Source organism: Camelus dromedarius, chromosome 10, assembly GCF_036321535.1.
Source record: "Camelus dromedarius isolate mCamDro1 chromosome 10, mCamDro1.pat, whole genome shotgun sequence".
In the NCBI taxonomy this organism is placed as follows: Eukaryota; Metazoa; Chordata; class Mammalia; order Artiodactyla; family Camelidae; genus Camelus; species Camelus dromedarius.
The window spans coordinates 68,432,895-68,448,109 of NC_087445.1; the positions used below are offsets into that span (position 1 = coordinate 68,432,895).

Here is a 15,215-nt window from a genome sequence, read left to right on the forward strand (position 1 = left end):
AGACTGTGGGACCGGCCTCAAGTGATCAGTGAGGCCATCGCCCAGCATTTGACTAATGTGGACCAACTAGTCGTCCTCCCCGTCACTGAGTCACACCGTTCACAAGGCTGGCAACGTTTCTGATCAGGAATGGCATGCTTCTGATCAGGAAAAACTCCCAACCTAGAGGTATCTTGGCTAACAGGTTGAGCCCCAAGGCCACCCTAAAAAGCAAGAGACTTTCTGAGTAGAATGCAAAAGTGGGAAGCTCAGATGTGAAATAGCCCCCAATTTCCCCAGTGTCTGTTAAAGACAGACAGACAGGTTCGCCAGACAGAGGTATTTTTTTTTTTCCTTCCCTTGGAACAAATGGATGGAGAACCTGGTTTTAAAATTCCTGGACCCTGGAATACATTTCTATCTGTGTCAAAGTCTGGCCCTCCACCGCCTCAGCAGAGTTTAAAATCCTAGCTAATAGGTTAACAACTGTTTTTCTTCAGCTTCAAATGAAGAATATCAGAAGGCTGGGGGATATGCAGCTCTCCAATTTGTACGGACTGCACACAGCTCCCTGCAACGTGTGTTTGACAGGACTGACATTTTGTACCGCTGTGAGATGGGAAAACGTGTGACATTTTTATTCATGGTGGCGTACGCCCTTGTAATGATCAGCTCTGGTCGATGTGCTTACCGCAGCAGCCCCAGAGCCCTCGGAGAACAAACAGGAACCCAAGGTGCCAGCAGTTCGACTGCCTTATTAAACACCGCCAGGATCCTAACGAAGACCAACTGCTGGAAAATCTCACTGTCAAATCCTCAAGGACATTGTCAGCGCACAGCTAACTGCATATATTTTTCATTTAAAATACTGAAATCCAGCATTGTGCCATTACACCGAGGGGAGGGGCGCCCACTCCAGCGGCCATTCTGTCAGCTGCTTCGTTGGAGCTCCAGATGCTGGAGCCAAATGCCCAGTGGGGTTCAGGGCTCAAAAAGGGGCAGCAGGGATGGAAACTGACTTTCTGAAAGCCCAGGCCGACCCTCAGGGTGAAAGGCTGAAAGTTATAGGGCTCTGGTGAGAGTCACTTGGAAAGTTGACCCACAGGTTCCCTCCTAAGCCTGAGCGAATCTGCATAATGAGAAAACCTGTTTCCCACAGCCAGCCGTCTTCCTCCTGTAGGCGCAACCCATCACACCCACACCTTGGTACTAATCAGCCTTCTGCTTGGCGGCAGACCTTAAGACATCTGCAGGAACACACGGCCGTGGTAGGTTTCACACCTTGGCAGCAAGGCTGTGTGTCAAGGTGCCCACCTGCAATCTCACCGCTTGCCTCGATTCGAGGGCCTCAGGGTCAGCGTGCAGGAGGACCCCCTCCCTCTGGAGGTCACTTCGAATGCTGATGCACACGTATGGACGGAAGCCAATCACACGGCAGACCTCGGAGCTTTCCGTGGCTGTTACTTGGGGTGGTTTGGTTGTGGCTGCACACACTAGCATACTGATGTATTTATTTCGTAAGTATGTATTATTTATGCAGTGCCTCTGTTCCCATACTCCAGCCCTGATGCACCAAGACACACTCTGCTATTTATTTATGGGGTCCTTGGCGTAACAGGCCTAACAAAATGCCTGTGTGTGGTTCTTGCAGGTTTGCAACAAACCCTAAGTGGCTGGCTAAACAACTGGATGTTCTCCATCCATCATGGGCAGAGGCTTGCATTTTAAAGTTGGTTTAGGATAATACTGGGCATCAGCCTTGGCAGAAATGCCCTGGGACGCTGAAGAGTTGGCAACCCAGAGAGAAGGAGCCCTAACACTGCACATCCTGGGAGGGGGCCAGGGGTAGAGTAAGCTGTGGTACCCTGGTTACAGGCCCTGGAGTGAAGAGAAAAAGGAAGGCAGATGGTAGCCAGCCTTGGGGCAAAAGCAGGACAGCTAGGGTGGAGGTTACTGTACCGTCTCCTCCCAACCAGCCATTCTGTCCCTCCACAGAGCCTTTCACCATTGACCCCATCCATCCCAACAGACATTCCTTTCACCACGGGCCGAGCCTCAAATCTCATTAGAGCCTGCTGGCTGGAGGAACAGAAATGTAGCTTGTGTCCAGCCCTGTGCCACTCCACGGTGAAACTCAATAGCTCCCACGGAGGACATCCAGTGAACCACGGGTTCTGTCTATGTGGTCCCCCAGACCTCTCTCCAACCTTGCCCTCAACTTCACCCCTAGAAGCAGCATCGCAGCTCAGGCTCACATGAGCTCTCATCTGAGTGCTGGCAGCATCACTAGTGGTCTCGTGGCCTCACCTACTTCCACCCTTCCTGTGGTGGGAATTCCCAGAGTAAATGTTCCCAGGTGCCATTCCCTCTAATGTAACCCCTCACTGGCTCCTGACACCCACGAGATACGATTCAAGCTCCCCCAAGACTTGGCCCCTGTCCACCTCTGCAGTTTAGCTCCTGGCCCTCACTAGCTGCCTCCTGGCCTGGTCCTTCCCCATGCTAGTCCCCCGCTTCTCTGAGGAGTCACACTCTCTTCTCCTTTGTTTGTGTCCTTCTCTTTACCTGGAATGCCCTACTCCTCTGGCTTCGCCTGATTTACAACTCATCTTACAAGATTCAGCAGAAATGTCACCTCCACTGAGAAGCCTGCCCTGGTTCCCCTAGACATCCTCAGGACTCCTCTCGAGCCAGTACATCTATACCATTAGCAGTTCTCTTTCCATCTGGTTTGTTCACTGTCTCTCCCAGACAATGAGTGCCATGAGGGCAAGACACATGTCTCATTCCTTTGTAACCCTGGGGACTTGGACAGGGCTTGGCATTTGACATGCCTCATGATATGGTGAATAAATGAAGAAAGGAATTAATGAGGGCCTAAAAAAGTAACTCAGAGTTCTGCCTGGCAAAAAACTCTGAGGCTTCAGTACTTTTAATCACAGAGATAGTGGGACAGCAGGGGAAGGGGAATTCTCAGCTGGTCATCATGGTTTGGGCAACAGAAAGTGTTGGGTAGACAGTTCTGGGGTGAAAGCGTCCTCTGTCCTGCCTGGTGTCTGTCGAGAGAACTACCCCCTGGTCAGCACACCTGGAGGGTCACGGTCTCCTGCCGATTGCATCACTCCACCTGGCCTCCCGAGGCACCATCTTGCCAAAGCTCAACCCACTGTCCCTCTGGAAACATTCGCAATCAAACTCTCCAGAAAGTGCAAACAGGGATCTACTGAGAAGGGGTTAGGGACTGGGGCATCCCAAGGAAGGCCATGAGGTGACCATGACCATGGAACCATGTGTCTGATGGGCAGCAACACCTGTGAAATTCAGTTTAAACTGCTTCCAGGCAATGTTCATCCCCCATCACACTCTGCATTTTAAGTGGGATATAATCAACGATCCCTTGGGAGAAGTCCCTGTTATATATTCTCTTTTAGTACTTTTATTATATTTAAAAATTCTTTGCAGTATAAACGAAATGTGATAGAATATTCCAGAAGACATGGACCTAAGCAGACTGACAATAAAAAGAACCCAGCAAAAACAATGACCTAAACTAGGGACACGGTCAATGCAGTCTCAGATCAAGTGTGCAAGAGGCTGGCAAGCTGCCTCTGCTGCCAGCGAGCTGCCGTCACCACCAAGCTGCCCCAGGTCAGGTGAGCTGGACGGGATGGTAGAGGCCAGGGTTTTGAATCTGAAGCCATCCTACCAGGAGGAGGATTAGGGTAGGGCCCTTGACCCTCATGGAAAGTGGGGCAGTCATGGTTCCTCTTGCATCATTTGGGGAAAATGATGTGAGGAAATGCAAACTCCGCCTGAGCACTCTGCCCAGCACCCAGCAGACACTCAGAAGGGCAGCACATCTGCTGTCCTTACCCCTGTGTTAAGGAATCCGGGGCTCTGTTAGGTACACCCTGGGGAGAAAGCAAAGTCTCAAATCTCAGCAGCAGCCATTGATCTTAGCCAGGAGTGAAAGGAGAAGCAGAACAGAGGGACCTTGACCTCCCTGGCCACCCTAAGCCATGCTGCTGGATTCTAAGCATGCCCCAAACTACTGGCAGCCACAACCAGATACCCTAGGAAGCAGATGGAACTGATACAGAAGGCTCGATGGGAGGGGTATGGTGAGGGAAGGGCCTGGGTCTAGCACCAGGTAGACCTGGTTTGGAAATCTTGCTCTGCCACTTACTGTGTGACCTTGGGCCAGCTGCATAACTTCTCTGAGCATCACCTTTCTGAGGATAATAATAACTGTCTTGGTCTCATAAGGTAGTTGAGAAGATTTAGTGGGTTGATGCTTATGGAGGGGCCTGGCTCACAGGAGGTCTGCATGAGAATGAAAACCAACCTGATCCATCTGACCCCTCCTTGTCTTGCCACCTCTCAGTTAGTCCTTGTCATCCCTTCCCCTGAGCACAGCCAGGCTGATCATTTATCTAGTCCACAGAAGGGCTCAGGACTGATGGGGGACAACGTGACGGGCAGCTCCTGGCACAGCACTCCTGTGGCCACGGTGTGGGGACACCCTGCACTGCCAGTGACACTGAGCTGACTCTCCTGGAGGGTTGTGTTTGTGGGATAGAATTTATTCTCAATATTTTATGTTTTATTTCCCCTTCCCTACTGTGATAAACTCTCCACCTTTGGCACAGAGAATTCTAATCTGAGAAAATGCCTCCTCTGGTCTCGCTGAATCAGATTTCCTGCTCTTGTCCTGCTGGGCTCAATATCTCCCTGGCAGGGAGCTGGATTCCGATCCGCTCCGGCACAGACCTTAAAAGAAATGCTGTTTTTAGGCTCTGGTCAGTCCTCTGGCAAAGAGATCCTGCTGTCATACTGGTGAATGTAGACAGGCTCAGGGGACGCAGGAGGCCTGTCACTCACGCTCGGCACGGCACGTAGGGGTCCTGAAGTGAACACAGGCACTGCCGAACAACAGCTGTCCCCTTTTTTGGTTTCCCTGCCCTGCTGAGTTGACTGGCCACTCAAGGGCACAGGGAGTGTGCAGGGCTGCCCTCACCTTCTCCATGACGCACCGCCTTCCATGTATTCACCACTCACCACTTTGTGCCCCAGACTCACTGGGCAGCTCATCTAGAGCAGGCCCTGCGAGGGTGCCAAGGTCACAGATGAGGCTGACAGTAGCCCTGTCTGGGGACAGTGTGTCAGGCGCGGGGCCAGGGCTGGCCCAGAGCAGGGAGGGGATGGCTCTGCTTGGAGGAGTCAGGGAGGGCTTCCAGGGGAAGAGGTGCTTGAGTGGGTCCTGAAAGGCTGATGGGATTTTGTCAGCTGGAACAGAAGAGGAAAGACATTTCTGGCACTGGAGAAAGGAGGAGCCCACTCATGTCTGGGTTCCCCCAGCGTCCAGCATGGGGTCTGGCTTGGAGCAGATGTCCACAAAGAGCTGGTGAATGAATGAACACAGACAGAGCTGTGTGCTGGGTGCTAGAGAAGAAGGGCTACCGCCCGGGGTGGGGGCACTGAGCAGAGTCTCGCAGGGTGAGAAGGAGCTGGCAGGCCCCTCAGCCCAGCAGGCCCAGGGATGGGCAGGAAATTGGGGAGAGCTGACTTCCAGCAGGGCCCCGGCAGCCGGGAAGTTCTCCTGATCATCCGTCAAGTCTGTGACTAGGGAGGGAATCCTGGTGAGGGACCCACATCCTGGAGGGCTGACAGGCCGACCTATCTCATTACTTGATGTTTTCTGATACCCCTTGTGCCTCACAGACCAGTGGAGGAGAGCGACAGGTGACTCCAGGGACATGAGGGAGGTACAGGCACAGCGGGGCTGCCGCCCTGTGGAACTGGGGTGGGGCAGGCTGGAGGAAGGCCAAGGACAGACTAAGACACTGCAGCCAGTGGAGCAGTGATGATGAAAAGCAGTCTACTGGAGCTGCCAGAACAAAGGTGATGCTAGAAACCAGAGCCATGGCTGAGCTCCCCCCAGAGCAGAGAGTCAGAGGGGACAGGCCAGAGCTGGGAGAGAGCTCTGTTCAAGGGAAGGAGGACGAAAGACAGCTCTCTGGGCGCAAAGTCCAGCTCAGACCTCCCGCCTTGCTGGACTTGACACTTCCATCCATTCACCAGGCTCCTGCGGCCAGTCCAATTTCCACTCCTCTGTGTATTTCAGTCTGACCTTTCTGGAAACTCTATCTTGGGCAAAAGGAGTGACTTAGAAGGCAAGAATTCTCCACTACAAACAGCCAGAGAAAGCAGTGGGGATTGTGTGGGCAAGGTGCAGGGAATTCTGGGGCTTAACATGAAGCCAGCTGCCACCCCATCCCAGAACAGGCTAGAACAGCAGCTGTGTTTAGTCTCTCAGGTGCAGAACCTTCACCAGGTATCTGAGTCACAGCCTGAAGAAGGCTGCTCCATCCTAGGAAAATGAGCTCCCTGCCTAGTCCCTGACGCTGACGGAGAGCAAGGATGTTAATTAAACACCGCATCTACTCAGCAGTGATCTCCAGCAAGTCAGCAGTGATGAGGTGATGGGCACCTGTTGAGCATGCTGGTGGGGAACCACCCAGAGGACCAAACTGGATGGAGTTTAAGACAAACAGAAAGGGGACTTTGAGATGCTCCATGGCATGATCACATGGCACAGACCTGGCCCTTTCAAAACCACCAGATGGATTCCGTCCATCAGGAGTAAGCTGAGCCATGTACTGCGGGACTGTGGGCTTCCTGAAGGCAGGGACCTTGTCATTGTCACCTGTTTCATAGATGTGGTACAGAACAGGTATCAGTGAGCAACTATTGAACCAGTGACCTCAGTCTTTGGCTCCTTGTCAACTCCTGGGCCCTGGACTGCAGCTGACCCAACACACTCCACTCCCCCAAAGCTGTCCCAGGCAACTGTGCCTGCGCCTGTCACCTGCGACCCCTGATTCCTATTGCCTGCCACGCACTGACCTGCCATTGCTCTTCTGTCCCTCTTTACTGGTGCCCTGGTTGACCTCTGACCCTGACCTTCAGTCACACATACTTGATTTCATGATTTCAAAATCCCCACCGCTCTGGGTGTGAACCTTTTTCTGCCATCAGACAAGAGAACAGGGGCTGGGACAATGTCTCCGGTTTGCCCTCTGTGCGTACACGTATCAGTTTAATCTGCTCACCCTTCTTTTGATAACAGCCCCTTGATTTCCTCTCCAGGGACTACCCCTCTTTCACTTCTTAGGTATGTGTTGTGGGTAGGGCCCTACGCGTGGCACACAGAAGACCCTTGGCCACATGACTGGTTCTGAGATAGGCATATGATCACAGCTGGTTCAATAAGTGACACTCCCCTGCTGGTCCTGCACCTGCAAGGACACTGTCTGGAGCTGCTGCAGCCATCTTGCCACCAGAAAGGGAACGCCTGCCTGAGAATGGCAGCAGCAGAGGAGGCAAAGCCAAGAAGTGCAGCAAAAAACTGGGTCTGACTGACAGGTCTGACTGATGGGACTTAATACCTGGATCAAGCCATACTTGAAGTTGGTCTGAGCCAAAAATTTTTCTTTTGGGTTTTATGTCTCTTGCAACCTAAAGTAACCTAACTGATGTAGAGTCCCAGTATTAGCTCTGCCCCTGGTCTCTGGGGGCTGGACTGGCTCCTGACACCCCCAATACTGACCCCTACACATTCCCAGTTTTCATCCTGCATCTTAATCCCTCACACAGACTAAGAAAGCGCCCAGCGTGCCTTTGGTGTCTAATGGTGGGTTTGGTGCACAGAGTCCACATGGGGTGCAGGATACCAGTTTTCTTGTCTTGGTGCCAACCAAGGCCCAGCGACATTAAAGACGACCCGGGATCCGGAAGGGAACTAGGACAAGGCCTTCCCTGTGGTTCAGCATCCTAGGATCCTGGGCCACCTGCCCAGGCTGCTGCACTGGCCCTGTCACTACAAACCCACCAGGAAACTGCCGTGTTCTCAGCACAGAGCTGGGGCATGACCTGAGGTCTGGTAATAAACAACACGGCTTTGAATCCTCTTGCTTCTGAGCTATAAACCTTGGCTAAGTCCTCAACCTCTCTGAGCCTGTCTCCTCTGCAAGAGGATAGAACCTGAGACCCAGTAGGGTAGCCAAAAGGACTAAGCGGGCTAACCTGTGGTAACTGCCTAGCATGGTACCTGGAGCTGGAACACAGACCCACTTCTCCAGGTCTCGGCACAGTGCCTGGCACGTGGTGAGCAATTCAGCCTCACGGCCCTCTTCCGTCCCCCACTGCTCTTTGCCCACAAGATGTGCTCAAACTCCTGTGAAAGTGCTCAACACCCAGCAGGAGGAGGACACCACGGCCCCGTGCCCTCCATCGGGGTCCTTAACTCATGCTGAATGGAGATCAGGTGGTGGCGCTTAGAAAGCAAACTGCTATTTTGAACCTGGATTTTCAACTGGCGCTGACATCTCTCAGCCCCTCCAGGGCACATCAGGAGACCTGCCCTTGGCGCTGAGTTCCCTGTAACAAGAGGAATACTACCTGAGAAGGCAACATCAAATGCTTGATCAGAAATTGCCTGGATTTTCAACTCAATCCTTATGAATTTCCAGATTCTGATTTTTCTTTTTTGATTGGCAAGTTTTTCCTCTTGAAATCGAACATGTCTGTTCAGAGGAGCAAAGCCTGGCCTTGTTAACCTTCCATCAGAAGCTGTCTCTGGGCCAGCCTGGGCCACATGGAAAGCAGGGCCCAGCTGGCCACCCTCACCAGACAGACCTGATAAACCCACTACCAATTAGGGGCCACGCTACTTTTGGTAACAGCAGCAAAAGAGTCAGAACAACTTCGCACAGCTACCTGCCAGCACTGAAGCCAGAGCTGCCTTGCGGTCACCCTGCAGCCGGCACAGGGGAGCTGGAGGGAACAGAGCAAGAGACCACCCTGTCGTGCCCACTTTCTGATGCAAAAATATGGCTGAAAGAGCGGAAAAGGGGGCGATGGAAAAGCGGGAAATACGATTTGGAAACAACAGGGCTTGAAGGAGCCATGTGCAGAGAGCTCTGCCTCGTGGACTGTGAAAGCACGGCTGACAAGTGAGGCCAAGGAAATGCCTTTGGACTGCAGAGCACCACGCGCGCCTGCCCACTCAGGCCGAGTGCCCCAACTGCCCCAGTGGCCCCTTCTGCTCACGTGTCTGAGTCAGACGTGCGCACCATCTCCTGGCCATGCCACCAGCACCTCCCTCTCTGCTCCAAGATGCCAGCCCTCCTTGGCTTAGGGGTTGACTTTCCCACAAGAGCCTAGGGCACGCGGGGCAGTTACAAGTGTGCGCGTGCAGGAGGGCCACCGTGGAGGGGCGCGAGTTCTCAGAGCCGTGATGACAGCCAAGCGCTGGGAAGGCAGGCTGGCAGGGAGGCCATGTCAGTGGGTGACTAACAGCAGGCTCCGCTTTCCTCCACTGGAGAAAGAGACATGTCTACTGAGCACCCATGGGCAGCACGGTATCTCACTTCATCCTCATAACGGCCTATGATGTGAGTAGTATTATCCTCACTCTAAAGGTGAGAAAACTGATTTCACTCAGGTTAGGTTACTTAGTGAAGGTTACCAGCTTGTCAGTGCCAGAGCTGAAATTTAAGTCCAGAGCTGCCTGACGCTAAAAATCTGTGCTTTCCCTGCTCGACCACATTTCCTCCATCAACTGATCGGCTTTTGCTTTTCAGCAGTTAAATACTTAAGGGGATGGGGACTGCATTTGCTTTCTCTCTTTGTGAATGGAGGGCATACACGTGTGTGTCTGTGCGTGTGCGTGTGCGTGTGCATGACTTCTTGCCCAAGCCATGTGACAGCAAGCTGCAGACATCATGGTTCCGCATCCCTAAATACTGCAGTGTGTACCTCTGAGGCATAAAGATAAACCTCTAAAACCATCATGTCCGCAATAACTATCATATCATCTAACACCCCAGTCCATCTTCAAATCTTCCAATTTATCCAAGAATATCTTTAATGCTTTTTTTAAAAATTAAAGTTCATACTTTGCATTTGGTTCATTTGGTTATGCAACCTAGTCTCTTGCTTTTTTGATATAATTCAAGGGACACTGGACCTTTCCTTCCCTTGACTGCTCCCTCCTGGCTCTCCCTCTCCAGGTTGACCCATCCCTGGAGCCTGGGCATGTCCCAGCGGTCCCCTCTCTCCCCTCCCCTCCTTTCCTGGGGCTTGTACAATTAGAACTTAGGAGCTAATAAAAATACAAAATAGAATGAAACAGGATCTAAATTCCTATAATAAGAATCTGTTTCTACTTGGAAGCAAAACCCTTATTTATGGAAAGTAGTTTTTGACCACTAATGGAATATTCATTTTCCTTTCTCAAATGAACAGAATCATAAGCATAGCATCTGAAATAAAAACCAAATAATTTGTTGGAAACACAGCAAGTACTTAAACAATAATCAATTATTAATCAATTCAAAAATTCACATCAATAATAAAACCCCAAGACGTTTACTGACTGCCAGGCTCTGTGCTGCACGTTCCAGAGGCTCACATGGTCTTGGGGGAGGACCGGCATTAAAGATATAATTACAAGGCCGTGTGAGATGAACTGAATGTGCCTAGTCCAGGGGTTGCACAAAGACAGGAGCAACCAAGTAAGTCAAGAGGATTTACAAAAGGGACCCGCTCTGAGGGCGGACAGGCAGGTCATCAAGGGTCTCATGGGCTATGCCAAGGGTGAAGGGAGGTGAGGAGCAAGGAGGTGACACCGTCACTGTGTGTGATTCAGGCGGACCCCATGAGGCTGTGCAGGGAATACAGTAGGGGTGAGTCTGGAGGCCAGGGGACCAGTTAGGACACTGCGGAGCAGCCCAGGGAGCGATAATGCAGCCCGAACCAAAGCTGTGACAGAGGCGGTGGAGAGGAGGGGCTGGGCACTGTCCCGGGCTGGGGGGGAAGGGAGAGGCTCTGGGTGAGGGAGTGGATCCGGGCTTCTAGATGGACCTTGCTGCGGTGGGAGATGGAAGAGGAGGAGTAAGTTTGGCAGGAGTGTACGTTCAGACTGCTGGCCTGTGGTCTGAGGTGTCCGGGGAACATGGGAACATCTGCTGGAGGTGCTTGGGAGGCACTGGCTGAGTTGAAGGGAATCGAGGTGACTTCCAAGCTCAGTGGGGCAGAAGGGGTTTCTCAGTGTGCTCGGAGCCGAGGGTGCTGCAAAGGCATTTGCTGGCTGGGCATCTTCTCCAGCCCGGCGCAAGACTGGCACCAAATGACACAGCTCGTGCTTGTAAAGCCAGAATTCTCCACATGCACAGACAAGCAAGCAACTGCATTCCAAGAGCTGCTCCTGGGGGTGTATCTAAACCACTCTGCCCAGGTCTCTGGAAGCCACCGTAGTGTTTAGTTCAGGCTTTGGTTTAACTGGCTTTTCAAACTTTATGTTAGAGAGGTTTAGAAAGCTTTGCTCAACTGGGAGAATAGAGACACCTTTCAGTGCATACTTTTTGGAATATATCAGACTGGAAGGCAGGATCAATTGGGAGGAACACAACAGAGGGGGGGCCTGGAGTGGGTTTGCCATGATGCTCTCAGGGGAGCCCCATCCTCCCACCTCCTGAGAAGGCCCAGTCCCTGGCCGAGGCCCATGGCAGCACGTGTCCAGGACTCGAATCCAGTGTCACTGGGCTCCCACTATAGGTCCAGTTCCCCGAGCCAGGAAGGGTAGTGGTACTCAGCTGAGAGAAGCAGAGGTGCTGCTGGCAGTGGAGTATGAGTTACCTAATAATTCCAGCAAATGTCTTCTAAGCCTGATTCTCTATCTGTACAATGGGTATGAGGCCGTCTTCCTTACCAGCTGACGGCAAAGATTCAATCAAATGAGCACAGATGTGAAAGCACCTAGGGGCCTGTCCATCTTACTAACCACAGGGCACAGAGCAGTTTCCATGGGGGTGCTGCCCCTGCTGCTTTCTCAGGAGGGGAAGGGTTGAGGCAAGATGTTCTGGCTGTGGGGCGCCCAGACCCTGCTGGGGAGGGCGGTGCTTCCTCACTCCCTCCCCAGGGGCAGAAAGGAGAGAATGTCCAGTCCCCACCGCAGGAAAGAAAAGCATGGGGGAGCCCTTAGCTTCTCTCTGCGCCCACTTGCTCAGGGCTGCCCAGAGGAGTGCTTCCGCTGGAGTTTGGGAGAAAGAACTGAGCATGCTCTGTGCTCCGGGCACCCTCCTCCTGCCCCCTGCACAGCAGCCAGTCCACAGGCACCCTGGGTGCTGCCTGCATTGTTCCAACTCCTGTGGGGAGCAGCTCAGTCTTTTCACTTCTGAGGTGAGGTCTGAGCAAGCCCATTTGGCCTCAGGTGTAAAGCAATATTCTCCCTTCAGCCTTCTGGTAAAAAAAACTGGCAAACTGGCATTTTATCTCATTTGACTGTTTCCTGGGCCTTATTTTTCATTTGATTCTAAACTTGGGGAAAAAAAGAGTTACTGACAGCCTCTCTAAATCGAAACATTTCCCAAGGTAGGAACAGGCATTCTCAGGTCAGAGACGTTTGAACTCCTTAAAGACACCAGTCATGGTAAGGATGCAGAGGCTAACTAAAAATCCATTTATTCGCTCTTGTCTGGAACCATTATTAACACAGCTCATGATGAGCTGTGGCATTAAGTATGTCTGCTTTAGAAAACAGATGAAATGCTAGCACATTCAGTTTGTTAACAAAATATCTTTTAACTCTAGAGTCCGACTTAGGACAGGAGAGAGTGGTCCTGCAGGTGAAGAGGTTGCCTCCGTGGGGCCCTCAGAATGTCCTGGGCCACTTCCCTCACTGTTCTCATCACTCTGCGTTGGGCTGTCCATTTGCCGGTCTGTCTCCCTTATTATGCCCCACAGAAACTTATTTTTTTACACATGGTAGGTCTCAACACATGGATGGGTAGATGCAGAATTAAAGAGAGGAACGTACGGCCTTGAAGGAGGAAGCTCCAGTGAAGCAGAAGCAAGAGAGCACTTCATCTCCCTGGAGGGCTCTGCAAAGGCCTACCCCCGGCTCCCTGCCACCCTGCCTATGTCCCCATGGAGTCCCCTGGCTAGCTGCACGGGCCCTAGCTTTGTAAGGTGGGGGGATTAACGTACTAGTGACCTCAGCAGTCTCCGTCCCCACTGGAAAGCTAAGTGCTCTGAAAGAATGAAATCCACAAGAACGTAAACTCATGGCCAGGGTCTTTCAGAGGTCAGTGTACACTGTCTGGCTACTTTAAATTATTTTTCTGGGTCGCGTTAGCTTTAACAGACATTTCAAACTAACGTCTCTGCTTGGTGAGGGACCTGGAGTGGACTTTGGAGTTGGACTGTCCTAGGTTTCTGTGCTGGCCACGTGGCCCTGGGAAGGTCCCTGAGCTCCAGCACTGGGTCTATAAAATACAGCTAATGGTCCCTTCCTCAAAGGGCCAGAGATGACACACGTTCTCCAAAAGGAGAATGTATACTGCTGGGGCTACATGAGTAGTTTAGGTGAAACATGGACAGTTAAAAAAAATTTTTTTTGATACATTTTTGAAAAATTAGACCAGTACATCAACCTATGGTTTTACCAACATCACTGCTTAAGATGAGGCTAAAGTTGGTATGGATATCAGGTTGGAGTCTGTTTAAGGAAAAATACCAAGTAAAAAAATAGTTCAGATGGGAGAACAGGGTGGCAAAAAATTCTGAAATGTAACTCAAAAGACTTCTTTGAGAAGAACATATAGCCCTCAAAACTCAGGCCTGTCGGTAGTGGGTGCTCCAGGAAACACTGCCTGGTCTGGTCAATGGCCCATTAAACCGGGCACCCGGGGAAGGACTGAAGGACAAACTAGCACCGGGGCAAAGCTGGAAAGAGTTAAAAGAAAGGGGTCTCCGGTTTCCCTGGCCCATCCCCCCTGCAGCTAATCTGTCACCTAATGAAGAAGCGGCGGGCACAAGTGAGCTAGCTGGCAGTTCACTTACAGCAAACTGATTAAGAATGTTCAACCAACAGTAGACTGCAGACCTTTCCAGAGAAAATAAATAGAGTGTAGACTGTATGCAAATGTGTTTGTCACTTTGACAGCACGTCTCAATTAAGGCATCTCGCGGCTGTGGGTAGGCTCTGCGGCTGCAGCTGTAAGGGAGAGCCTGCTGCATGGCTGATACTTGGGGCTTGACCTTAATCTGCATGCATGCATTAAAAAAAAAACCCTGCCTTCCTGTACACTTGCATAATGCTGGCAGCCACGTGAGGGAAGTGACAAACGGGGAAAAAAAGCCACTTTCATCCTCTCCAGTTTACAGACCTGTGAAGGCACAGACAGCTCTTATTTCAACAGAGTTTGGGGTGGCTTTTTTAATTGTTTATCCCCCACCCGCGCGCGAACACACTCTTATTCTGCATTTAGCTGGGAATGACATTAAAGCATCTCTGCTTCTTGCTGAAATGGAAAGAAGGTCTTTCTCCATTTCAAATAGGGCCTCCTTTTTTGTGTTTCGAAAATGGAATGTTTAACACCATGAAATCCCTCTCCCCCGCCCCCTCTTTCTCTGTAATGGGCTCCAAACTCCAGAGAGGGGCTCTTTTCATGGGAAGGTTCGTGTGTGCAGGAATGAGGACAAAGGAAAGCAGGAAGCTGGCTCTGGAATGCCATGCTGGCGACGACCGGGGGCTGCGCTTTCAGCAAACACAACCAGGGAACTGGGGCGCAGATTTCTCCAACAGGGCCTGCGCCCAGGAAGGAGGCAGCTCCTCAGGGGTGCAAACACCAGCGCAATTGGAAGATAATCATTAACCAAATGAGCACTGCCCTGTGGATGCTTCTTTCTGGTGCTACATTTCAATTTTTATAACATCCCTTTTAAGTGTAAAATCAGAAAGGGGGGGATGGATGTCCCCAAGTTTAAGACGTATGAATATATTAACTGAAAATATTGATTACAGAGGAAGATTCTTATGTTTCAAAAAACTCATTCCCCATAATAATCCACGGCAACAATTTCATTAGTTCCCTTCATTTCTAAATAGCTCAAAGCCTGGTGCCCAGTAGGCACTTGATAAATGTCTGTTAAAAGCAGGAACATTTATGTGATATAAAAGCAATCATATTTAAGGTAAAATCATGAAGCTTAATTTTAATCATGCTTCATCTAATAAACGGCTCAAGAATCAGGTGATTTAAGAGTAAATAACCTTGCAAATTCTTGTTACAGTCATATCTTGCTAACAGAGTTATTTCTCATAAATCAAAAAATTATGACTTCTGCTAATCAGGAGAGTCAATTCAAGAGAAGCAGGGAGGGTATACAAT

At 51.1% G+C, this 15,215-nt stretch overlaps 1 protein-coding gene across 4 annotated transcripts in view; it reads right to left on the reverse strand.

Moving 5' to 3' along the window:
* DENND1A (DENN domain containing 1A) overlaps nt 1-15,215 on the reverse strand; it is a 470,496-nt gene that overhangs the window by 35,987 nt on the left and 419,294 nt on the right. The window lies entirely within an intron of this gene.